The 26,281-nt window shown below is 41.0% G+C and overlaps 1 protein-coding gene across 1 annotated transcript in view; it reads left to right on the top strand.

Annotated features, from left to right (window-relative positions):
* The window catches only part of inpp4b (inositol polyphosphate-4-phosphatase type II B), a 203,354-nt gene that overhangs the window by 56,109 nt on the left and 120,964 nt on the right, over positions 1-26,281 (top strand). The window contains exon 5 of the mRNA XM_007897646.2: positions 4,211-4,290. The gene's annotated coding sequence lies outside the window, so the exon portion shown is untranslated. The remainder of the gene's footprint in view (positions 1-4,210; positions 4,291-26,281) is intronic.

Here is a 26,281-nt window from a genome sequence, read left to right as displayed (position 1 = left end):
TATCTCTGAAGTGCTTTTATTGTTTGTGTTTTCCCAAGTGGATTTTTTTTCAACTAAAGCCTCTTCGTTCCTATATTCCACATGCTATTCCTTCTTGAAAGGGTAAACGGGCCACTTGTTTACTTGTCACAGCTGAGCTACTTTTATGCCAGAAAAAGGGTTTCTGAGGTGAGGGGTGGAGTGGGGGCTACATCTCCTGCATAAGGCCCTCTCCCCCATATATCAGGCCAGCTGCCAACATTCTTGTTTGAAGCTGGGGTAACGTGGATCAATGTGGTATATGTGGACTTTCCTGCAGGAAATTCACTCTATGTCCAAAGGTGATTCTTTTGATATTGATGTGAGGTTGATGCTGCTTCCTTTCTGGCAATAGCATTTTCAACCCTGATTGGGGGATAGCTGAGTAGGGCGAGGAATGTATTTGCTGATGCTTGCAAAAGACCTGGAACGTATGCATTTGTACCATTTACAGCATGCGAGAGAGCGGCAACAACAATATCAGAATGCTGCCAAAATGCATTAAATAAAAGAGAGTGAATAGGGTTTCGCGACTGGATTCTCGAAAGCTAGTGTGGTGGGAGCTTCACTACAAGACATACTAGGTTGAGCAGATTTGAGCTAAGATCTTGAATTGACCTAAATTGGACTTGTGTAGAACACTGTCTATCTCATGCCAACTGTCTGAATAGGAAGTGATGCAGGGCTGCAAGATATTAGCAAAAAGCTTGCAGTTGCACGATTGTGTGAAGTTGTGCCATACTCACCAGATTGCTAATGATGGGAGTCGCCTGTCTAAATAACATAACTTTGTACAATTGGACAACTGTTTGATTTGCTGCAGCAAAAGTAAGTTTGTATACTTGGTGTAACTTATACAAGTGTATATTATGTTTATGAAAGAGAGGGGGGCATAGATCTATATGTGTGTGTGTGTGTGTGTATAGAGCAAAGCGCAGAGAGAGAAGAGGAGATTGTGTGCGAGGAAGAAAGGGAGGGAGAGGGGCTAGATAGGATTTTCTTGGGTTACCATTTCATTCATCACTGTACAAGGCTACACACACTCTGGGATCCCCAAACCTTGACTCTTACCAAACTGCGCCAAATACCTTTCGGAATATGACATGCAGGTTGTGCAATTCTCTTTCTGCTTTGGGTGTGTCTCCACATGTATCAGACTCTCGCCTAACCTAAAAAAAATTCTCCTGGTTCCGGAAATCTCCCAGTTATTACAGCTGTGCAGAGGAGGATGCATGGAAACTGGCAGTGTGAAGCAAACCATATGTAAAGACACAGAGGAACACAGCGGGGATTCTGTCAGTGAGAAAGCTACTGGGCCAGAGGGAGCCAATATGCAATTCACAACCACAAACGTGTAACTTGTAGATATGGAAGGTAAAAAAAATTATTTGCATTGATGCTGGCAAATGTGGTTGATGGAAAAGCAGCCAGGCTCTGCTGGGCTCCCAACTTGCAGACAGCAATGAGTCACAGCCCCTTTTGGGAAGCACGATGAAGGAAAGAAATGTTTGCTTCACATCATTTAATTACACTTCAGTATTTATGCACAGGCCTAAACTCACTCACTGGGGTTGTTTGGCAGATGAAGGATAAAGAGTTTGAAGATGTGAAGCACGTTTCCTGTGGGAAAACTCGAGTATGTCACATCGCCTTGTGAGAACCCAGTCGCGACACTGATGTATTTCTGGAGCCGAGATCTCACACGCAATGTGACGTATATGTCAGCCTGGCTCAGTTAGTGGCTCTCTCGTCTCTGAGTCAGAAGGTTGTTGGTCGAAGCCCCACATTAGGACTTTAAAACTCACATAGTCTGGGCTGACTCTCCAATGCAATACTGGGGTCAGTGTTGCAGTCCTTTAGGTGAGACGTTAAACTGATGCCCTGTCTGTCTGTTCAGTTGGATGGTAAAGATTCCATGGCACTATTCAAAAAGAGAAGAGAGTTTCTCCTGGTGTCCTGGCCAACAATCCCCTAAAATAAAATTGGTCACTCATTGCATTAGTATTTGTGGGACACTGCTGTGCGCAAATTGACTGCCTCATTTGCCTAGAAATACAGTCACTGGTAACTGTGGAGTCTATTTGTGCACATTAGTATGAAGTCTAGAAATAAGCTTAGTCAGCCGTAAACTAATGATTGTGTCTCTCCTTCAGCTGATAGTCTGCAGGCACCTGAGGGAAGCAGCCTGTGCTGCGTACTGGCTGATTCTGTGTAATAGTATACATTGCGAGTAATAGTGTAACAGGACCCACTCCTTGTTTCCTTGTAGTTTTGTACCCGAAATAAATGCTCTCTCCAGGCAGATGGGATCATGGTTTTCAAATATACAGAACAAAAGCACAGAACATGATGGAACCGAAGAAAATGCCCTTAGCAGGTCATTTTGCAAATTTAAATGAGCAACTCCAGCAGAAACTACTTTTAAAAATGGATGCTCACTTTACTTTCACGGGTTAAAGGTCCTCTCAGAAACATGTCAAAAATACTTAGTTTTTCTCCTTCACTCAAAGTTTGACTGTCACATTTTTTGGTTGACGTTCACCTGTTCTGTGAAGCGCTTTGAAATGGCTCGAAGACATGATAAGGCGCTATATCAAATGCAAGGATTATTATTATTTTTATTATTAGCAAAGCGATAAGTCTCTTCTGCACAAATCTCATTGAGGATTTCTCTGTCCGTTAAAAAGTCAGGAGCATTTCCTGTCACACTCAAAGAGTTTGATTGTGGTTATTATATCATCTCATTTACACAAAAAAGCTGAGGTGAAAGCACTGTGTCAATAACTCACAGGGTGATGACCACTTGTTGCATAAGGGGTTTCTATTTTCATTTTGCTTCACTTTATTTCTCCCGGATATATGGTTGCTTACTTACTCGCACATTAACTCTCACTTGGACACTCAATCACTCACTTGCACACAAACACAAGCACACTCATCCCACACAGCCTCTTGCCTTTGCACAGCTTCATCCAGTTCATAGGATGTGAGAGTTGGGCTGACACTGACAGGGCATGCACTTCTTTGGTGAGATGCCATCCAGTACCTGACAACACGTAAACGTCAGGAAAATGAACATTAGTGAAATATGCAAAAGAACTATATTTACACAATTTAATTGGTGACTCATTGGTCACTTATGTTGACATGCTTGGTCTGTTGGTCAGTATCATCCTTCAGCTGTAAAGGAATCTTAAAAACGGATGCACACTTTACTTTCACGGGTTAAAGGTCCTCTCAGAAACATGTCAGAAATACTTAGTTTTTCTTCTTCACCCAAAATTTGACTGTCACATTGTTTGGTTGAAGTTCACATCAAATGTGCAGTCAATTCACTTTGCAGTATGTTCTGTGAAGCGCTTTGAGACATCTCGAAGATGTGATAAGGCACTACATCAAATGCAATGTTTTCACAGAAGTCACCAATGTTGGTTGTGATCAGCCAGAAGGCTCCTGACCATCCTGACAGGCAAGCACTCAGTTTAGAGTGGTGGGACACGAACCCATGACCTTCTGGTCAGGCTGTTAAGTGTTCAAGTTCTGGGATTGCTTTATCATCAAATTATGAAACAAAGGCTGCGAGTATGTGATTATTTTGTAGTTGTTTGATCATTCAGGACATTGGGCCCCGAGACATGTAAGTGTTCAACACTGTTTAAAACGATTTCCTGCAAAGCTTGTTTTTATCCTGAAAACACAAATACAAATTTGCGTTTACCTTTCATATCGTTAGGATGTCTCAAAGAGTCTGACACTGGTGGCTGAGTACCTGAGCTGGGGATGGGAGTCAAAGGGGTGGGGAGGGGAAAAAGGCGCGATCAAAGATGTAGGTGTTGAATCGAAGCTGGATGTCACTTTGTGACTGAGGTGGTCACTCCTTGACTTCCCATGTTTTTAAATTATAAAAAGGCAACATTTTTATTCTCCAGTTCACTGTTTTCCCATTCAGTCCCAGATTGATCTCTGGTAATGTGAAAGGTACCCTGCTTTCCAGAAGTAAATTAAGCCAAACATTATTGATAGCTCTGTCACTGATCTACAAGTGAATTGTAGCAGGGTAATAGATCTACTCAGCTGTTTCCTTCTTCCGTCTTGTTGTTGTGTTGTGTTGTAAGGCAGGACATTGTGCTGAAGCTGTCATGTTCATGGATTTTGAAGCTAATGAAGACTTTTTATTCTTTCTGGGTTACAGCGAAGCTTCCTGGGATCTGCTACGTTTGTAGTAGGCGACCTGCTGAAGTCAGAGGAGCAAACCTTGACCATTAACCTCAGGTACGTGTGCAGTCTGATTTAACGAAATCCAGCATTCTTGTGAACACAGAAATAAATCTGGCAGGACGGGCAGTTATTTAATTGGCTCTTTTATGAAACCTTGTTGGTTTTGCAGCTTACAATTGACATGTTTAGGGGATCTGTGTGACTTTGGAAATGTTTTTGAGCAGCTAGAGTTGTGTGTGATGACTGTTCAGGGTTTCAAGCAAATTTTAATCAGGCATTCTCATTTCATTTATCAGTGGACAAGGATTCAATAGCCCAGAACTAGACTCCACATTAATTAGTGCATTCTCATGCCGAAAGGTCATGCAATGAGGGAAATGATGGCGTCCTACTGATACTCATCTGCAGTTACTATTGAGAGACGCTTTGGGGACAGTGGAGATGAAACCTTGTGTTTTATCTCATGCTGTGTCTGATCTGGGAATACTCGCTGCTACTACTGGCTGCACAGAGGAAATAGTTTAAATTGCTTATGGTTTTATCCTCTACTTTGAAAAAACTTAAAAGCTTTTTGTAGAAAAAAGTCTCTCTCCCCCTCTCCCCATAGTTAATAGGATGAGAAGAATAGGAGGAGCTATTCAGCCCATTGAGCCAGTTTCACCAGTTCACCAGATCTTTTAATCCCATTTCCCTACCTCTTCTCTATAATACTCTTCCTAAGTATTTACTGCCCCAAGTTCTCTCACCCTTTCTCTAAGAATTATTGTCTGTTTTTGTTTCCAACCTTGCTATATAACTGAAGATGCTTTGTGATATAAAAAAATAATTCTTGCATCTGTTATAGCATCTTTGAAATGTTGGTAGAATGCTTCACAGGATGTATGGGGGAGGACTGGATTATTAGAGATACTGAATGGGACGTTAAATTGAAGTCCCATCTGTCTTTTCAGGTGGACGTAAAAGATCCCCTTATTAAAATTTGGCACTATTTGAAAAGAGAAGAGAGTTTCTCCCAGTGTCCTGATCAATATTCCCCCAGATAAAATTGATGATTCACTTCTTGGCTGTACATGGGACAATGCTGTACACAAATTGGCTGGAGCATCCACCTACAATAAGCATTTTATTGTAAATCTTTGAAGTGCTTTGAGACATTTTGACAGCTTGACAATGTGCTATATGAAAAGCAAGGCTTATTATTCTGTCTGGAGAGCAAGTGTTCAGATCTTTGTTACTTCGCATTTCATAGTGTGTGTCAGCCTGGCTCAGTAGTAGCCATCTCGCCTCTGAGTCAGAAGGTTGTGGGTTCAAGCCCACAACATATTCTATGCTGACACTCCAATGCAATGCTGGGGGAGACTTTATACCGAGGTCCATCTGCCTGTTCAGGTGGATGTTAAAAATCCCGTAGCACTATTCAAAAAGAAAAGGGAGTTTCTCCTGGTGTCCTGGCCAACAAATCTCGCAAATAATTGGTCACTCTCTCCATGGCTATTTGTGGAACATTGCTCTGTTGAAACTGGCTGCTGTGTTTCACCCACAAAATACACAGACAGTCCACTTTACAGTATATCCCGTGAAGCTCTTTGAGATGTCTCAACGACATGATAGTGCGCTATATCAAATGCAAGGACTATTGTTATTATTATTAGAATTCATATTTGAATTATGTATGTGTGTATGTGGGAAGGAGGGTGGGGGGAGGGTTGTAGGAGAGATTGGGATTTATGTGTTGATTTTCAGCTAGATTCCTTAACAGGGAAATCAAGTGAGACATTCCCATGGATCAGCGTCACTTTGTTTCCTTTTTAAAGACTCCTGTTAGAAATGGTAAATCATCTCCCTTTTTGACTGAGTAAACGTAACTCTTGCTCAAATATAGTAGGAGCAGATTCTCGACTGTGTGAGGAAGCTGAGCACTGTCACCTTATGTATTGTATAGTGCTTCCCCTGACAAGAATTTACAATCTCACTGTTAGCACCCTGAGGTGAATATTGTTTTGGAATCTGTGTTCACAGATGCTGCACAGCCTCTTTTTGCTTCAATGTAGATTGGAGATCTCGTCTTCTGAGTCTTGCACCAGAGGAGGCTGCTCCTGATTTGGTTCGGAATATTGGCTGTATTTTTGACAGCTCAAATAATTGTCCCAAGTGGAAAATGATATGAATGGGGGCCTCATTCAGACACTGAGCTATGCTCATTTAAAAATGAATGCAATTGAACAGATAAAAATAAGTCTGATCAATTTTATGTAAAAATCAATGTCACTGCAGGGAACTAGCTCAATAGCTCACATTATCATAGTTTGATAATCTCATAATTCAGTCGTCAGGTCACCTCCCTGCTATTTGGATGTTCAAACAGAACTTGCAGTTTCAATAATAATAATAATAATCCTTGCATTTGATATAGCGCTTTTCACATCTTCTCGACGTCTCAAAGTGCTTCACAGAATACACTATAAAGTGAATTGATCGTATATTTGTGGGCGAAACGTGGCAGCCAATTGCACACGGCAGTGTCCCACAAATAGTCGTGGATTGAAAATCACCAATTTATTATTGTTTTGTTTTTTGGAGGGATTATTATTAGGTGTGTGAGTAAGGAAACTTGCCCAAGGTTTCGCCCTGCCTGGAAAATTGCCACGTACAGCAAACCAATCTTGAAATAGCAGGAGCTGAACAGACAGTCACAGCATTAAGCAGGAATTTGAACTGAGTTCAAAAAGACATCCTGCATTGTGGTATTAATAGACTTTGTTCATTGCGACTTCAGGGTTATTACGTTGAAACAATGAGGGCGCAAATAATGTGTTCAGTAAACAGCGGGGCAACCGAGTCACGGACTGATAGCTACAAGGTGTCTCACAGCACGATGTGAGAGAAGCACAGTGAGTGCACCCAACCACACAGCACACAAGTCATGGATGTGTTCTGTAGCCTTTGGCCCATCTGTTGCATAAATATTGTAACACTGTGGGCATCAGGGGTCACGTGGATGGGAGCACTCTGAAATGTCATGGCTGACTTTCGAATGAGAGATTATTTTAGCCATGCTCATGTGAAAGACATTATACAAATGTAATTTGTTGTTGTTGTTTTAATTTTAATCTTCAGTACAATGTACTTGAGCATAGTGATGGGTTTCCGCATGTTTCATCGCCTTGGGACGTGAAAGGCACTATACAGATGTAATTTGTTGTTTGTTGTTGTGTTGTGTCAGAAACCAGACTAACCAACAAAAAAGCCTTTATGAAGGCAGAGCAGTGCACAATCCAGCAGTACAGGTACAATCCATTAGAGTTACTGTGATGAGCTGCTGAGGATTTTGCTTGAGAGAGGTGTGGTATTGCACCAGTCATGGACCACTTTTTCTGCATAATATTCCAAAAATAATAATTGCATTTGATATAACGCCAAACCACATTGTCGAGTTGTCTTAAGTGCTTCACAGGATATGCTGTAAAGTGGATTGACTTATCTATTTTGTGGACAAAATGGGGTAACTGGTTACGCACAGTAATGTCCCACAAATAGACCAATTTCATTTTGGGGATTGTTGGCCAGAACACAGGGAGAAACTTCCTTCTCTTTTTGAATCGAGCCATTGGATCTTTAATGTCCAGGATTTCAGTTTAACACATAACCTGAAGGACAACACCTCCGACAATGCAACCCCCTCGTCCCAGCACTGTTTTGGAGCGTCAGCGTCGAGTATGTGATTCCAAGTCCCAACATGGGGCTTGAACCCACACGTTCTGATTCAGAGGGGAGGGTGCTACCAACTGAGCCAGGCTGATACACGACACAATTCTAAGCATTGATACGTTCTAATCATTGATCATTTTTATATTATTAGATTATATTAGATTTTTTTTCAAAATCAGATCATCACAAATGAATACTTTTTTGATGGACAGTTCTCTGTAATGCTTTATCTGTAGAGCGCTGTCCCTTTTAATTGTTTTGAAGCTGCTGGCTGGGCTGTTAATATTTAAGCCAAAAGGAGAGAGAGATTCAGCCCTGTTTCCACGGAAACCATCACTGGCATTTAAAAGACTGGTTGAGACGATAACTTCAGTAGCTTTATTTGTGAAGAAAGAAATTCATGGAGTGGATGTGCCATTATCAGAGTCTGTCAGCTATCTATTAAAGTGTCTCTACGTGTTTATTATTACTCTGCAGGAACAGCCCTATAAAATAAGTATGAGCTGTTGTACTAACTTGATCTGGGAAAGCACATAATGAATGGTTGACAGGCTGCAGTGCAGGTAGCTCAGACTTGGGATGATCAAACAGATAGAAAGTTCCTGAGGGATTTTTGTTCATGTCTCTCAAAAAAATTCTCTTCCAAGGTTGTTAATTGGTTGTTAGTCAATTGGCGCATCCCTTTCCAGGGGTAATAATCCCTCAAAAAAAATGTGGTCACTCAATCCACAACTGTTTGTGGGACACTGCTGTGTGCAATTGGCTAGCGCATTTCTCCCACAAAATACACAGTCAATCCACTTTACAATGTATCCTGTGATGAGCTTTGGGATGTCTCGACGATGTGATAAGGTGCTATTATCAAATCCAAGGATTATTTTTATTATTAATAATTGCACTGCTACTTTTAAAGGGAGTTGCATTTTAAAGAGACTAAGTCTTCATTTTCAGTAAGCGCAAAATTGTCGAAAATGCAGCCTTTGAATTAGAACTTGTGCATTGCTCGTGGGATGCTGCCGTGCAATTCAATGTAAAACATGCTCCAACCTCCCATCAGTACACTCAATCCACAGGCAGCGACATAGAAATATGAGGTTGCAGAAATGACCTTATTTTAGCATTGCATAACTTGATATATCTGATGCAGGTCACTTGTACAGGGTGACCAAAAAGTCTTAAAGAAATGATGATATAAATGTGAGTGTGTGTGTGTGTTGGGTTGGGGTGGTGGGCGTTGAAGAAATGCTTGGAACCTATATAGTGCAGTGCTGGGGGTGTGCTGCATTGTCAAAGATCGTCCTTCGGATGAGGCGTTAAACCAAGGTCCCATCTGCCTATTCAGATGGACATTAAAGATTGCTTTGAGGCATCTTGACGATGTGATAAGATGCCATATCAACTGCAAGGCTTATTATATACTCCTACCACTCATTGTGTTTAAATTGATCAGCATTGCTATGCAGCAAGTGCCAGTATGTTTAAAACAAATATCACTTTTCACAGGTATGACAGCACCATGAAAGTAATCTCGCAAAGCAGCCAGAACACACTCTCACGAGCTTTCATATCTTTCAAGTTGTTTTTATGTTTAGGTGGATGACATCCTGCAAGTCTTATAAATAGAACCCTGAGGCTGACCAAACTCCAGCTGCCTCTGTCACTTGTGTACAAACTGGTCAGCCTGCTCTGCGGCAATGGATTTAGATCTCCATGCTGTGAGTAGTAATAAATAATAATCCTTGCACTTGATATAGCGCTTTTCACGTATTCTCAACGTCTCAAAGCGCATCACGGAATAGACTGTAAAGTGAATTGACTGTATATTTGTGAGCGAAACGCGGCAGCCAATTGCGCACAGCGGTGTCCCACAAACGGTCGTGGATTAAACATGACCAATTTATTATTATTTTGTTTTGGAGGGATTATTATTAGGCGTGTGGAGTAAGGAACTTGCCCAAGGTTTCGCCCTGCCTGGAATTGAACCCAGGTGTCTCGCTTGCAAGGTGAGTGCTCTAACCACTGAGGTACAGGACACCACAACAGACCTATATGTTTTCCTCCCCACCCACCCCCAGCTCAGGTGCCCAACCAGCAGTGTTGAGCGCTTTGATATGCCCTCTTGACATAAAAGGCACTGTGTACATGTCAATTGTATCCAGTGCACCCACTGACATTTGCCTCGCTCTATGGGGCTGATTGGTGTGGAGACTCATTGATGGGACAGATGTATCCTCAGCCTCTAAGCTTTCCTTAAATGTAATTTCATAAGAACTAGCAACACATGAATCCCAGCTGCAGGCTCAACAACAACAAATTACACTTGTACAGCACTCTTCACGTTGGAAAGACGTCACAGGGCATAGAACAATCAGGGGTTTGGTACCGGAGTTGGGGTCAAAAGGAGAGGATGGCAGGGGGGTGGGGGTGGGAAGGTGGCCGAAGGATAACTTTGAAGAGGAAGATCTTCAAAACGGGACTTGAAGGAGGCAAGAGAGGGGGTGAGGTGGAGGGATTGCAGGATAGAGTTCCAGAGTGTGGGGGCAAAGATGCTGAAAGCCTGACCGCCAACGGTGGGGTGGGAAGTGCGGGGTCCTGAAGCAGGCCGGTGACCGCCGAGCAGAGGGAGCGTATAGGCTGAAATGGGGTTCTGAGGTCAGAGAGGTGGGGGGGGGAGCAAGACCGTGGTGGGCTTTGAAGGTAAGAATGAGGGTTTTGTACTCGATTCTCTGAGGAATGAGGAGCCAGTGAAGCCAGGCAAGAACGGGGGTGATAGGTTCGGAGGCTGGTGTGGGAGAGGACACGAGCTGCAGAGTTCTGAATAATTTGAAGCTTGTGGAGGGAAGAGTTGGAAGTCCAATGAATAGGCAGTTGGCGAAGTCAATCTGGGACATAATGAAATCATGGATCAGAGTCTCGGCGGCCTGTGGTGAGAGGCAGTGGCAGAGGCGGGCAATGTTGCAGAGGTGTGGGAAGGTGGAACGGGTCATAACAACAACAAGAATAGGCTCAGAGTACTTTGAATGGAATTAACATGATCAACGCTGACTGACGATTACTGTTAAGAGATTATTAGTCCAGACTGACTGTAACACTCCCTCTGTGTGGTTTCCTCTACACAAACTCGCGCTTTGTTTTTTTAAAGCTTAACTTGTTTCCGTTGTTAATCATTGACAGCAGGGTAGGCTGCAAAGGTGGTTTCAAATGCAGTGATGTTTTTCATGAGCCAGTGATTATACTGGAATAGGACTGACTGACAAAATGTGTTGGAGACAGTCACACAGAACCCTCCTCAACATTTGTACGATTGTGTATTTCTATACGTGGTTTATATGTGTGCGTTTGTCTATGTGTGTATATGTACTGTACTGATGTATATATTACTGATAATCTGGGCCAATAGAAAAGAGTAGAAATATTTGCCTAAAATTGCTGGGAGATTTGAAAATTTGTGGGAAATTTGTGACAAATGTTTGACAAATTTTGCAGAAAATTGCAGGGAATTGCTATTGAGGGTGGTGGGTGGGGCAACACATCAGTGAGGCTACAGGAGCTCACCACCTCCTACCTCTCAGGGACAGCAACAACAGCAACAAGATTCCATTTATAGAGCGCCTTTCACGTCGGGAGGACGTCCCAAGGCGCTGGACAGTTGGGTCAGGACCCGAGCAGGGGGGAAATGATCAGGGTGAGGGGAGGGAAGAGAGGGAGCGAAACACCACACAGAGACACACACAGACACACACACACTGACGGATACAGAGACACAGTCACAGACACAGAGGGACGCACACTGACGGACACGGAGACACACTCACAGACACAGAGAGACACACACACTCACAGACACAGAGACACACATTCTCAGGAGGAGAGAGACACACATACGCTCAGAGACACAGAAAGAGAGACAAACACAGTCAGAGACTCAGAGACACAAAGAGAGACACACACATTCAGAGTGACATCAGGTCAACAGCGAGAGGCCCGGGGCCAGAAATACATTTGGAGCGGGTTTGCAGTGGAGAAGGACGTCAGTAGCGGATTCCCCGGGAAAAGTGCAGCCACACTTTTCTGTTGGCCCAGGTGATAACTCATCACTCCACGGTAAAAGGGCTCAGTGGCGAATTATTCAGAGTGGCGAGTTACACACGTATATAAATACAGTAAATGCGGCCGCAATATTGACAGTATGATGACTTAAGTGGTAATAACCAATTAAGTCAGGGTCGAGTTATCAGGGGTTTACTGTTATATACACACCCAACATCCTGTGTGTATATATAATAAGCCATGCATTTGATACAGCAACTCATCATTTCACTGAAATCTCTCAAAGTGCTTCACAGGATTTACTGGAACTGAAGTGACTGTGTATTTTTTAGACAAATAAGGCAGCCAGTTTGCCCACAGCAAAGTCCCACAATCAGCCATGATAGGAAAGACCAATTTTTATTCAGCAGAGTGTTGGCCAGGACTCCCTCTCTTTTCAAGTATTGCCATGGGATGTTTAACATCAACCTGAACAGGCAGACGGGACTGGGTTTAACATCTCATCTGAAGGACTGCACCTCCATCAATGTGGGGCTCTGTCTGTACTGTATTGGAGCATCAATGTAGACTATATGAGTTGAAAGTCTAAATGAAGGCATGAACCCACATTCTACATAAACACACAAGCACGTATACACACACTACGGTTTCGCAGTTCAAAAATCTGGCCCACACAATGCTGGCCACTCAGTGGAAACTTGGGACCTGTTCAAACACTGAGCTACTTATGTATTTTTGTAATGAGACAGTTTTGACCACATTTGTCTCAAGTCATCCTATCTATAGCCCTCAGTTATTAGCTGTTCACAAACTGAGCTGGTCCCACGCAGTAACTGGAGTCTGCATTGTAACTTCGAATACATACAACTCTTGATGAAAGCGAGGCTGGTTTGCCAAGTCGTGTTCTGCTTGAATTAGGATTTGCATTAACTGAGTTTAAAAAGAGCAAATTTGCAAATCATTTGCCTCGGCACTACTGTATTTAATCCTTCATTCTGTGTAACTACTACACCTGAATAAAAATGGTAGAAAGCTCTTGACAAAAAGTGATCACATTTCTCAAATATGCTGCTGTCTCTTGTTTTGGCACATATTAGTAATGTGCAATACGTGTGCTCCCTCCCTCCCCTAGTTTAAAGCATATTTAAAACATACTTCATTGACTGCATCTTCCCCCTACCTCTCCTCCACCTCCCCTCATTTCCCACCCCCAGATCGGGTGTCCCCAGTTTGGGTTCAATGCATAGCCTTGGGCAGATTTTATGCTTTAGCCAGAGTTTTAATGCAATAGGGTCAATAGGAAATGCTAGTAAATTGATATTCTGTGTTTGCATCAAACACACATTCATTTTGTAGAGTATATACCTCGTGGAGTCCTGTAGCTCAGTGGTTAGAGCACTCACCTCACAAGTAAAAGACCTGGGTTCTATTCCTAGCAGGGCGAAATGTTGGGTAAGTTTCCTTACTCCACACTCCCCTATTTACCTAGCAGTAAGTAGGAACCCAGTTGTTAGTCGATTGGCGGATCGCTTTTCTGGGGATAATAATCCTTCAAAAAAAAACAATAACAATTTAGTCACTCAATCCATGACTGTTTGTGAGACATTGCTGTGCACAATTGGCTGCCGGGTTTCGCCCACAAAATATACAGTTAGTTCACTTTACAGTATATTCTGTGAATCGCTTTGAGACATCTCAAAGATGTGATAAGGGGCTATATCAAATGCAAGGATTATTATTATTATTATTTAGCAGCACTGAATTTAAACCTAGGAAGGTGTTAGTGCTCTATCTTGCCAAACCATGGTTTGTTTGGATACTCTTAAACATGGTGGTGGGTTTCTGCGTGCGCCAGGACATCAGGCTGACCAACAGAACCCACGGATGAGCTATAAGAGTAATAGATTCAACTTTCTGTCACTCCTTTAAATGGTTAGATGTCTCTTCCATTTCACAAGATGGTTGACTGGTTCTTAAGGTGTGACTCGACTACGAGCATTTGTATGCTATTTGGGATGTTTAGCTAGTTGATGACAGTCAGAAAGTGTGTTTAGGATTTTTTATATTTGATCAGCCAGATGTCTGACACATGTGGAAACCCATTACCATGCTTCAGTATCCAAGCTAGACTAAGAATTCCTCACATATATGTCATTATTAGTATTAGAGTATTAGTGCAGGTTGGCAACAGCCATTGCTTGGGGATCCCAGAGTACGCACTGGGGTTACTGCTGGAGTTCAACTAGTTAAAACTGCATAGCTTGCTCTCGAGGGAAAATAGGACCAACATAGGCAGATTGTTATATAATACAATATCATATTTGGGACTTAATCATTAATACAATTTGTTGGCAGTATTTTGTTGTGGATTTGTACTCAATGGGGAATGGGTTGACACTGTCCAAACCATTCCAGGTGGGACTCTTGAACAATCAGAGAGAGAGAGAGATGAAACCCACTTTCCAGAGGTGAAAAAGATAGTGGGAAAGAAATTCCACCTGGGTCTAGATTTACTCCATTTATGTATAATTTTAGAGCGTGAAGAATTTGGGCTTTGTTTAGACACTAGTTTTCTGTAAGTTTCTTTTAAGAACTACAGAAAACTGACTTCAAAGTTAAGAACTGAATTCAACAATTTGCCCAATTCTGAAATGCTGAGTAAATAGAATAAATCTAGATCCATTTTACTGGAGTTATTATCTGGGCCATTATCCTAAGGTGCTATATAAATGCAAGTCATTGTTGCAGGTATTAACTTATTTGGAAATTCTTCACAAGTGTACTTCAAATTACATTTATGATAATATACTTGTTCTCATTGTGGAGGCCAGAGTAAATGGAAACTTAAATAAACCTGAGAATTTTTTTAAAAAATCATAAACATATACAGAATAATTAAATCTGATGTGGTTTGAAAACAAGTAGTTAAACTAGCAACAAGATTATTTTTCTGCAGTAAATTTCTCTCTTCTCTGTTGTTGGATGCCACGTTATTATAGATGTGCTCATTTAGTTGGGGAAATGTTCTTGTATTTTCGCCCATTCAGTTGGCGTGGCACCACCAATAAATCATCTTCCCTTGTGCCTTGTAACACAAAGCTGCATTGAAGGCAGTATAGAAATATTGCACAGTTGGTAACACTCTCGTCTCTGAGTCAGAAGATTGTGAGTTCATGCCCCACGCTAACTTTTGAACTCATTATAATCTAGGCTGACATTCCAACAACAGGGAGTTGCATTTATGGAGGTGCCGTCCTTCAACAATGGATGAGATGTTGAAGAGAGGTCTTGTCTGCCTATTCAGGTGTGCATTAAAGATCCCATGTCACATTTTGTGAAAAGAAGGGAGATTCTTTCCATGCCCTGACCAACAATCCCCACAAATAAAGTTGGTGATTCACTTCATGGCTATTTGCATGTACACAAATTAGGCTGCAGAGCTGGTCAACGGTATAGAGTCACTCCATCGAAAGCTTTCAGATGTCTTCCTCATGTGAAAGATGCTATAACAAATACGAGAATTAATTATTATTATGCTATGTGCTGCATGGAGCTTTCCATTATCTTTATATCTTTGGGCTCTGATTTTCAATTTGTTTTGACTTGCTTAGGTGGCTCCTGGTGGGGCCTGCATGAAATAGATGTTGGGCACAGATCCACTCTTCTGTTTCTTTCTTTAACACATTAGTACAGTATCTATTTAATTCTGTTTTTCTCAATAAAAATAATGGGCTTTACAACATTTTGGGGCAGAGAACTCCACTTTCTGACTGTCCTCTGTGCTTTTATCCAATTCCCTCTTAAACATTGAACTAAATCATTTTGCCCACAAAGTACACAGTCAATCCACTTTACAGTATATTCCGTGAAGCACTTTGAGATGTCTCAAGGATGTGATAAGATGCTATATCAAATGCAAGGATTATTATTATTAACTCTGCTAACATTGGGGCAGAGGTAAATAGAGGGAGATTACCTCTAAATTTGGTCTACGCTTCACTTGACTTAGGTATCATTATTAAACAGTGTTTAGGATTATGTTTCAAATATGTATTCAATTTGCAACTATGGCATTTTGGATATAAACGTTTATCTTAATTTATGAACGTTTTAAAATAGAGCATCTACCACCCAGTTGAAATGGTTTGTTCTGCTTCCTTATACGTCAAGTGTATATTCTTTTACTGCATGTGGTTAGCAGAGCATGAGAATTGATCACTCCATCTGGGGGATGGGGAACCAGTGGAGCCAGGCGAGGATAGCGGTGATAGGTTCACAGAGCCTGGTGTGGGAGAGGGCACAAGCTGCAGAGTTCTGAATGATCTGCAGCCTGTGGAGGGAAGAGTTGGGAAAACCGACAAGCAGGGAGTTAGAATCATCAAACCTGGATGTTGGGACATCCTCCCGACGTGAAAGGCGCTATACAAACGTTATTTTGCTGTTGTTGTTGGATGTGATGAATGCGTGGATGAGGGTCTCGGCGGCCTGATGGGAAAGGTAGTGGCGGAGCCGGTTAAAGTTGTGGAGGTGGTATTACCACAAGGTAGTCACTTGTGTTGTTGGTGCTGTTCTTCACCAGTGTTACTGAAAGCATTCCAATGGGAATCAAGGTAAGCAAAAGGTAAAGATATGTGGCGGTTTAGTCCCCAAGATCATTTGCTTTTGTGTGTGCATGTTGGTTTCCTTCCTCAAAAGGAAAGTGAATAAATAATCTTTGCTTTTGGATATAGCACCTGTAACATTCAGAATGCCTCAAAACTCTTCACAAACTTTCTGTGAAGTCCAGTGACTGACTGTGTATTTGTAGCGACCGACTGTGGCTTTTTAAGGTCTGACTGTGTATTGCTGAGTGAGGCAAAGCCTTAGGCAAGTTTTCTTTCTTCAAATGCCTCTGTTTACCGAGCAGTAAGTAGGAACCCAGTTGTTAGTCAATTGGCAGATCGCTTTCTGGGGCAAATGGATTGGGTATCGGCTAGGTGCAGTGGTAGCTCTCTTGCCTCGAAATTAGTAGGTTGTGGGTTCAAGCCCCAAGTCTGCACTTGGAATTACACAGTCTAAACTGACATTCCAGTGCAGTGCTGGGGGGTGTTGCATTGTCAGAGGTGCAGTCCTGCGGATGGGACTTTAAACCAAAATTCCTGTCTGCCCGTTCAGGTGGATGTTAAAGATCTCATGGCACTATTCAAACAGAAAAGGGTGTTTCTTTTGATGTTCGATAACAATGCCCCGAAGTTAAATTGGTCACTCACTCCATGGCTGTTTGTTGAACATTGCTATGCACAACCGGCTGCCGCATTTCACCCACAAAAATACACAGTCAATCCACTTTATAATATATCCTGTGAAATGCTTTGAGATATCTAAATGATGTGGTAATGCGCTATATCAAATGCAAGGATTATTATTATTAATATTATTATTTGTAGCACCTGACTGTAATTCCAGGCAGATTCCTTACCTTTGCAATACAATGATTTTTAAAAATTTGGAACTCAGTGTGTGTTCTAGGTCTGCTGTAGGATTTCAGAGAAATAATTGACTTGGGGACCAGGTTGGTTACTTCTGTTGAAAACAAATGAAGGAAAAGAAAGTCTTTGATTAATTATTTAATTGGCAAGCTATGACTTGCCTGAGACCATTGGGCAAAAGAAATGTGTAATACACTAATGTGATATTCACTTTGATCAGTGAGTCTTATGACATGGAATCAGTCAGCAGTTGAGTTCATAAGACAGGCATTTTGAAAAACACTGAGCACTACTGCTGGTCTGTATGAAAGGTAACACTGCATCAAACCCATGTCTTGCCCCCTATGTTAGACACAATAAAATTGCCAAATGAGCTTTTTACATGTGTTACAATTCCAGACCCATTGCTCATTACTCCAGTGAGTTGTGTGAAGTGCCACTGTTTCTCTGATTGGCGGTTTGATAAATAATAAATAATAATCCTTGCATTTGATATAGCACTTTTCACGTCTTCCAGACATCTCAAAGGGCTTCACGGAATATACTGGAAAGTGAATTTGTGGGCGAAATGCGGCAGCCAATTGTGCACAGCCGTGGATTGAAGTGACCAAATTATTATTGTTTTTTTTCTTGTGGGATTATTATCAGGCATGTGGAGTGAGGAAACTTGCCCAAGGTTTCACCCTTCAGGGAATCGAACCAAGGTCTCCCACTTGCGAGGCGAGTGCTCTAACCACTAAGCTACAGGACTCCACAGCACTTATGTTAAATGTAAAATTATATTCAAGTTTTATACATGGTTTTATACATCCATTTTTGTAAAACAGAAACCCCACATTTCTCCATAAAATTTAAGGTTGTGCAGATACTTTGGAAAATTCTTCCTTTGGAAGAAGGTTTTCCACAGTTGTGGAAAAGACTAACAAATTAGGACCACAATTCGTTTTGATCGACTTTAGATGATCTTTCTCTCCTTCCAACCCCACTCTCAGTTCATGTGTTGCATCAGCTGTGTGAAGCACATTATCCCCACGTGAAAAGCTTGACATAAATGTAAAATTCTACATTACCTTGAATTTTGAAGGCAATAGTCTTCAGGCTAAGATTATGGGGAATTTCGAACTTTAGAAGGCTTTCAAAGTGGAAGTTACAACAACAACAACTTGCACTTATATAACACCCTCCATGCACAACACCGTTTCAGAACGAGTTGGGGGTTGGGGGCCTTAAGTGCAGTCGAACAGGAAAGTCTTCAGGCAGCACTTAAAAGAGGGGAGAGAGGGGGCAAGCCGGAGGGATTGAGAGTGTTCCAGAGTTTAGGGGTGTAATGGCTGAAAGCGCGACCTCTGATGGTGGGGCGGAGGGTGCGAGGGACGAGCAGGAGGCCGGTGCCAGCTGAGCGGAGGGGCCGGGTAGTGGATTGGGGAATGAGGAGGTCGGAGAGGTCAGGAGGTGCCAGCGAGTGAATGGATTTGAACACGGGTGTGAGGATCTTGAAGTCGATCCATTTGGTGATAGGGAGCCAGTGGAGCCTGGCCAGAACTAGTGAGATGTGAGTACGGAGTTTGGTCCGGGCAGTATGCGGGCAGCAGAATTTTGAATGAGCTGGATCTTGTGAATGGTGGAGCTGGGGAGACCAGCGAGGAGTGTGTTGGAGTAATCCAAGTGGGAGGTGACAAACGCATGCAATATTTATGCTTGAATATTGAAAATTGAATGTTGAAAATCCCTTTATCATATCACTTTCCAATTGCTAATAAAAAGGGGTTTCTTTTGATGCTCGCTTACACTGATGGATTCATTATAAATAAGTAAGGAAAAGATCAATATCTGTCGAATTATGTATTAAGGACTTGTACTTGAAGAAACCAGGGTAGAACTTTCACCCTGATGTGCTCCTGATGCCCATGGGAAACATATCACAGAGCAAATTATAAATGCCCTCCAATTTGTACAAGGACATGTTTGTTAAACTGTGCTCTCTGCTTAGTAAGCCAACATTGGGATTGTCCCACTCCCAATCTTGGAATAGGGAGTGTAGTCTTATTCCCTCATTTCCTTACTCTTTCAGATCACGCTGTCACTTCTCCATTCTTGATTGATTAGCAAAATCTAGCCCCAAAGTAGTCTCCCCTGACATCTACCTTAGCTCCCCTTCTTTTGGACACTTGCTGCTTTATATTGCCTTCTCGTTCAGCATCATTCCCATCCACTAGCTACTTGGACCATCCCAAGAGTAAGCCCTATTTTTTAATGTATCTATCTCAGCTGTTCCAATTATTTTACCACACTGGCAGCTTTTAATGAATAATTTACTTTAACATTTTAATGGTATAATTTCGTATTGGAATATATACAATCACTCAAGATAGAAATAACTGCATACATAAATAATCAATCTTAATGTACAAAAGAAAAGCAAATGGATTTTATAACCAGAGACATAGAATACAAAAGCATGGAGGTAACAGCAAACTATACAATTCACTGGTTAGATCACAGTTAGAAGATACGCTAAGAAGGATGGCAAGGTTATGGGGAGCATAATAGAAGAGGTACACTGGAATGATAACATAGATGAGAGGTTTTACTTATAGGGGAGACCTATAGAAACTGGAGCCATATTCATTGGAACAGAGGTTGAGAAGAGACTAGCACAAGTAGCCGCTACATTTGACAGTAATTACTGTGAAGTACAGTTGTTTGGGATGTTTTGACATAAGGTTCCACAAAACTGCATGTTCTTTCTTTCTGTCCAAAGTTTCATCACGATATGGTGCTAAACAAAATGCAAATTGTTTCTAATAATGTACTAAATGGCTATCGAGTAAAAATAAAAATGAAAAACAAAATCTATCTAGCCAAGAAACTTCTCTTTAATTCTTTTGTTCAAATGTTTATGAATTTAAACACATAATTAATTGTCTTTATAAATAGAATCCAATGCTTGATACTCAACATCTTTAATTGCTGCCATAGTAAGCAGTGTGCTTTGGTGAAAGGACAGCATTGAAAAGCACAGTTGCATTATATTTTCCAAACGACAATATAATAACGTATAATAATAATCCTTGCATTTGATATAGCTCCTTATAGCATCCCCAACCAGCCATGAAGCGAATGACTGATTTTAACTGGAAGATCTTGGCCAGGATTTTGGGAAAAACTCTCTTCTCTTTTCAAATCGTGATATGGGATCTTCAAAGTTTTTCTGAACAGGCAGATGGGGACCTTGGATGAGAGTCTCATCTGAAGGATGACACCTTCAACTGGAGTGTCAGCGTGGACTATGAGCTCAAAATCCCAATATGAGGCTTGAACTCACAACCTTCTGACTTAGAGGCAGGAGTGTTACCAACTGAGCCAGCTGGTTAAGAGCTGACTTACATTAAAGGTGTGTGTAGCTGAACATGTTTGGCCATTTCTTTCACCGGTGTCAAATGCTGTTAAATGCTCAACATCAGAGGATATTTTTTAACTTCATGCATTCCTAGAACCTTTAGCTGTGTTTGTTTATTTCCATCGCCACTATTGCTCTAATAACTAGGAACCCAGTTGTTAGTTGATTAGCGGATCGCTTTCCGGGGGTAATAATCCCTTAAAAAATAATAATTTGGTCACTCAATCTACGACTGTTTGTGAGACACTGCTGTTTGTAATTGGCTGCCGTATTTCGCCCACAAATTAAACAGTCAATTCACTTTATAGTATATTCTGTGAAGCGCTTTGAGATGTCTCAACAAGCCGCTATATCAAATGCAAGGATTATTATTATTGTTATCATTACATCTTCCGAAAGTGCAGGAATAGGAATAAATGGCTTGGAGTAAAGGTATATTAGAGCAGCTCCTCATCTTTGCTTCCATTATTGGGATATTAGTGCCGGGGAGGAGAGGGAGGGGACAATGTTAAAAGCTCTGCGAATGAGTGGAACGTAAAATCATTCACCATAATCCTTGTACATATGTGATATAGCACCTCATTATGTCGTTCAGATGTCTTAAAACGTGCCACATAATATACTGTAAAGTGGTTTAACTGTTCTGTATTTAGTGGGCCATGTGACTTACCATCTGACATGCCATGCAAGGAAAATGTACACACTGTGCATATGGACCGAAATCCCAGAAATCTGCAGGATTGAGTGCTGCTCAAATATCAACACTGTTCTGTCTCAGCAGCCTGAGGACCCCCAAATAAACCCAGCTTGAAGTTCCTATTGCCACTTTCACAGGCCCAATTCTCACCTTCACAGATTGTTAAGATGGAGTGTTTATATTAACCTGATACAAATACTAGCTGGTGCCAGTATTGGAAGTCACTCCTTCATGTTGTCTTTGTGTTCTGGTGCTTAAGGATGTGCAAAGTCATGTTTGTTTTCTTAATCCACTTTTATTTGTGCACAAAATACTTAATGTAGACTCTTTATGATAAGCTCATAAAGTTGTGGGAAACAGCCATGGACTTAAAATAATTACTTTGCACTTAAATTGTTTTGAGGTTTGGTGTTGTTCTCCTTTAATGTATCTTAGGATCAGACATATTCTGTTACAGTAGCTGACAGTTTGATCCGTATCGCTCATGCCTGTAGCTCATTGCGTTCAAAGTTACGTCGGATAATTAACACAGTCAGGAAACTTTGGTGAATCCAGAGCACCCCAGCAGGTTTGTGCAAAATATACTTTGCTCACTCAGCTTGTCTCATTAATGCTCCTAAGCAGACTGTACTCAGCTGGGTTTGGTGTATTTCCTCTTGTGAGTGATTATAAGAATCATGCCCGAGCTCAAACATAATGATGTTAAAAAAAGTGTGATTTTTTAACCAATAGTCATGATCGCTGCCTGCATCTTGCTTTTAGGAAGTTTCGCTGCCGAGAAAAGACCCAAGAAGTCTGACAAAACGTTGAAACCATAATGGCAGCTGTGCAATGTCTTACGATGACTTTTGGGATCACAATTTTCTCCTGTTCCTTTTCACAATAATTTTACCCAATTTCCTAAGGAATCCTTCAATTCCATCTGCATACCAGAAGTTGCTGTTACTACAAAGATTATTGGTTTGTGAATGTCGCATTTTCAAAGCCAGTGTCACACTAATCGTAGTTATAATGGTCCTTAACACTGTTTCCCTCTCACAGGAATGTATAGGACTAAAAAAAAGACCACTGCGGTCCATCTAGCTAATTCCTTTTGTATAAGATGAGGAGAGATGCTCAGCGCAATGAGGGTCGTAGATGGAGAAATTTAAGAAAGGACATACTCGCCTGAGAGGGGGTGCAGCATAGATTCACTAGGTCGATTCCTGGGATGACCTATGAGGATAGGTTGAGTAAATTTGGTCTATATTCTCAAGAATATAGAAGAATTAGATGTGATCTTATAGAAACCTATAAGATTCTTAAGGGTAGATGCCATGAGACTGTTTCCCCTGGTTGGAGAACCATGGGAAACACCCCAAAAGGCTGTGGATACTCAGTCATTGAACATATTCAAGACAGAGGTTGATAGATTTCTAAAGGATAGTGGAAATAAGGGATATGGGGATAGAGCGGGTAAATGGAAGGTTAGAAGATCAGCCATGATCTTATTAAATGGTGGGCAGGCTCGAGGGGCCAAATGGCCTATTCCTGCTCCTATGTCTTATGGTCTTAAATTCTACCATTGTCTTCATTGCTCTGTGGAAATTCATCCCAGGATATTTGATTAATTGCTTTCAGTCCCTTCACAGCTTCTTACCGGGTTGTGCTTGTTGCAGTTGGAATCAATATCTGTTTTAATAATCTCCCACAATATATGTGTGTAGGAATACTAATAAAGCCCGTTGGACTGTCAAAATAAATACTGAATCAGTCGGCACAATCAAAAACAAAGCATGTATCTAAGGAAAACTGTACAAGTGAGTTAATCTCCGAAAATAATTTCCACAACACAGGAGATGGGAATAAGGCAGATGCTCTTTTCTAATACAGTTCAGCGACACACAACATTGAATCCCAAAACACATAACTAAATTGCCAAGAAATGTTCTGCTTGGATCAAGGTTTCTCTAAACTGCAGAACAAAATAGTCAATTTGCAAACCCTTTGTTCCGCAGCTCACCTAATCCATCAATTCGGTGATTTGATTGAAGCAAAAAANTTGGCAAAGGGTTTAAAAAAATAAACAGACATCAAAATTGTGCTGCTGCTCCGAGCTAATATTTGGTAAGAGATTGACGGTGCATGAGGTTCTGAAAGTTGCTGCTATAATTGGGGGCTGTTTAATGCCGGGATCAGAACTCTGTGCTCATGTGTTATGGTGGGTTGTTGCTGGAGCAGATTGACTGCTGTATTTGGTTGGGTAACAAGATTCACCACACTTCAGAGGAACTTCATTTGTTCAGCATTTTAAGATTGTTCCACGGGATAAGCAACTGTGTTAAATATTAGATAATTATCCTTTTTTGACTGTATGATTAAACATATATGTGTTATAATAATTAATAATGTCTTGTCATTCAAGTGTACATTAAAATATCCCATGGCACTATTTCGAAGAAGAATAGAGTTTTATCTAGAATAGTGTTTTACCTAGTCTTATCCTAGTTTATATTTGTTTCTTACCTAAATTTACCACAAAATATTCAGGTTAATTGGCCACCTTATTGTTTGTGGGATGTTCCTTCACAAATTAGCTTTTGAGATTGTATTTATTAGATGATCCATGACTTCTATATCCCTGATATCCTTGATATCAATATGTGAACATTAAACAGTCATATTCAACATGTTTGAAAATGACTGTTTAATATTCAAGTATTGATATCCGAATGGAGATGAGAGAAGGAAAGGTAACCACAAAGCCCACTGGTTATCCAGTAGAGAAGGCATTTTCTCCTGATGTCCTGGCCACCAATCCCCCAAATAAAACTGATTATTCACTTCATGGTTGTATGTGGGAAATTGGCTACCAGAATCACCTACAAAATGTCAGTCCACTTTACAGTATATCCTGTGAAATGCTTTGAGACGTCTCAACGATGTGAGAAGGTGCTATTGTAAATGCAAAGATTATTATTATCTAAAACCAACCTACCATTTAGGGATTTGGCCTGCAAAGTTAATGAAGTAGGGTGAGGACTCAGTTTGGTTTGGGTACTCTTAAGCATGGTGATCATTTTGCGCATGTGTCAGACCAAAAAATAAAAAAAAGGGTGAGGTGATGAATACACAAGTGGAGTAACTGGGATGTGGTGCCACAGGACAATGAATCAGAAACTAGCAGCCAGCACAGCCCTATTGGCTCATCATTTTGGGTGCTGTAAATAAGCCTGTCTTGTCAACTTAAACAGACGGTTGAAAGAACTGAACAGGAAATTAGAGCATGGGAAGGAAATTCCAAGACAGTGGTGCAAGATAATGATCTCTTGGTCCCTTACAGCAATGATGAAAGATTGTACTTGGTAATTTGATGTACAATATTTGACTGAAGGGGTAGAGAGCTGATTTGATGTTCATAAATAGTCCACTGGCATGATTAATTCAGAGATTTCATCTGGAGACCAACCAGAAAATCAAATCTTTAATATGGTCTGCTCTAAGAAGAGTAGAGTGACAGAGACGACAAGTAACAAGCTAAGGACATGAACGTCAAGATGAAATAAATGACCACAAACGTCATAAGATAAAGACCATAGGAAATTCTAATAGAATGTGGATTATTTTCCAATATTTAATAGTGGAGGAAATGAATCTGTCTGAGAAATTATGACAGTCGAAAAATGAATTATTTTTTTGTGCAAATTAATAAGGAAGCGCTTTTGCCCCCTAAGGCTGAGTGTGTTTATTCAATGCGAAGCTGAGACATAACATATTGGTAAAGTCATAGGATTGATCTTCAGATGCTGTTTAGTTTGCTGATCTCAGTCGGAATGCCTCAATTCGTCGACAACACCAAACTGTCAAAGATTATACTGATCTAACCTCAGAGGTTGTCAAAGTCAATATAAATGGTGAATTGTTATACTGGATTTGTTATACTGGTGCTTGAAAGCCGATAAGGAGAAATGGTGGACTACTGTGGATCAAATTAAAGTAGATTTGTTTCAAATTAATATCTGAGAAAAGGGAGATACTAACTGCAGCTTTAACCATCACATGCTACAGTGGCTAATCCAGGGAATTGAGAAGGTCACATTCTAAAGGAACCAGTTTGAGACTTCAATTTGACTCAGTTCTTTAAGAAGTCATAGGCTGAATTCTTAGTGGATCTGAGGTTCATCAGTGACCTGGAGATGGATGCCAATCTTGACATGAGCAATCACTTAAGTACCGATTATCATAGTGTTTTTAGATATGTAGTTTAAGCAATCTGGGCAAGACCCTTCATAATGAAGTGCAAGAACAATAATTACAATAAAATAATCCTTACATTAAATGTTGCACCTTTTACATCAAAAGACCTTATCAAAGCGATTCATAAAATGTACTGTAAAGTGTAGTGACTATGTATTTTGTAGATGAATGTCCCACAAACATCCATGAAGTGAATGATCAATAAATCTGGGTGGTTGTTGGCTAAGATACTGAGAGAATAGTGCCATAGGATCTTAGGCATTGCAGCAATGCAGCGCACACTCAATATTGCATTGGAGTGCGAGCCTAGATTGTGAGCTCAAAGTCCTGAGGTGAAGCTTGACCCCATAATCTTTTGACTCAGAGGCAAGAGTGCCATGAATTGAGCCAGGCGTATAATGCCAACCTCCAAGAGAACAGAAAGAACTGGAGAAGATTAATTGAATAATGAATTGAAAGGGAAAACCTGCATGGAGATTTGAAGGA

Source organism: Callorhinchus milii, unplaced genomic scaffold, assembly GCF_018977255.1.
Source record: "Callorhinchus milii isolate IMCB2004 unplaced genomic scaffold, IMCB_Cmil_1.0 Scaffold1, whole genome shotgun sequence".
Lineage (NCBI taxonomy): Eukaryota > Metazoa > Chordata > Chondrichthyes > Chimaeriformes > Callorhinchidae > Callorhinchus > Callorhinchus milii.
This window is presented reverse-complemented; position numbering and strand designations above follow the sequence as displayed.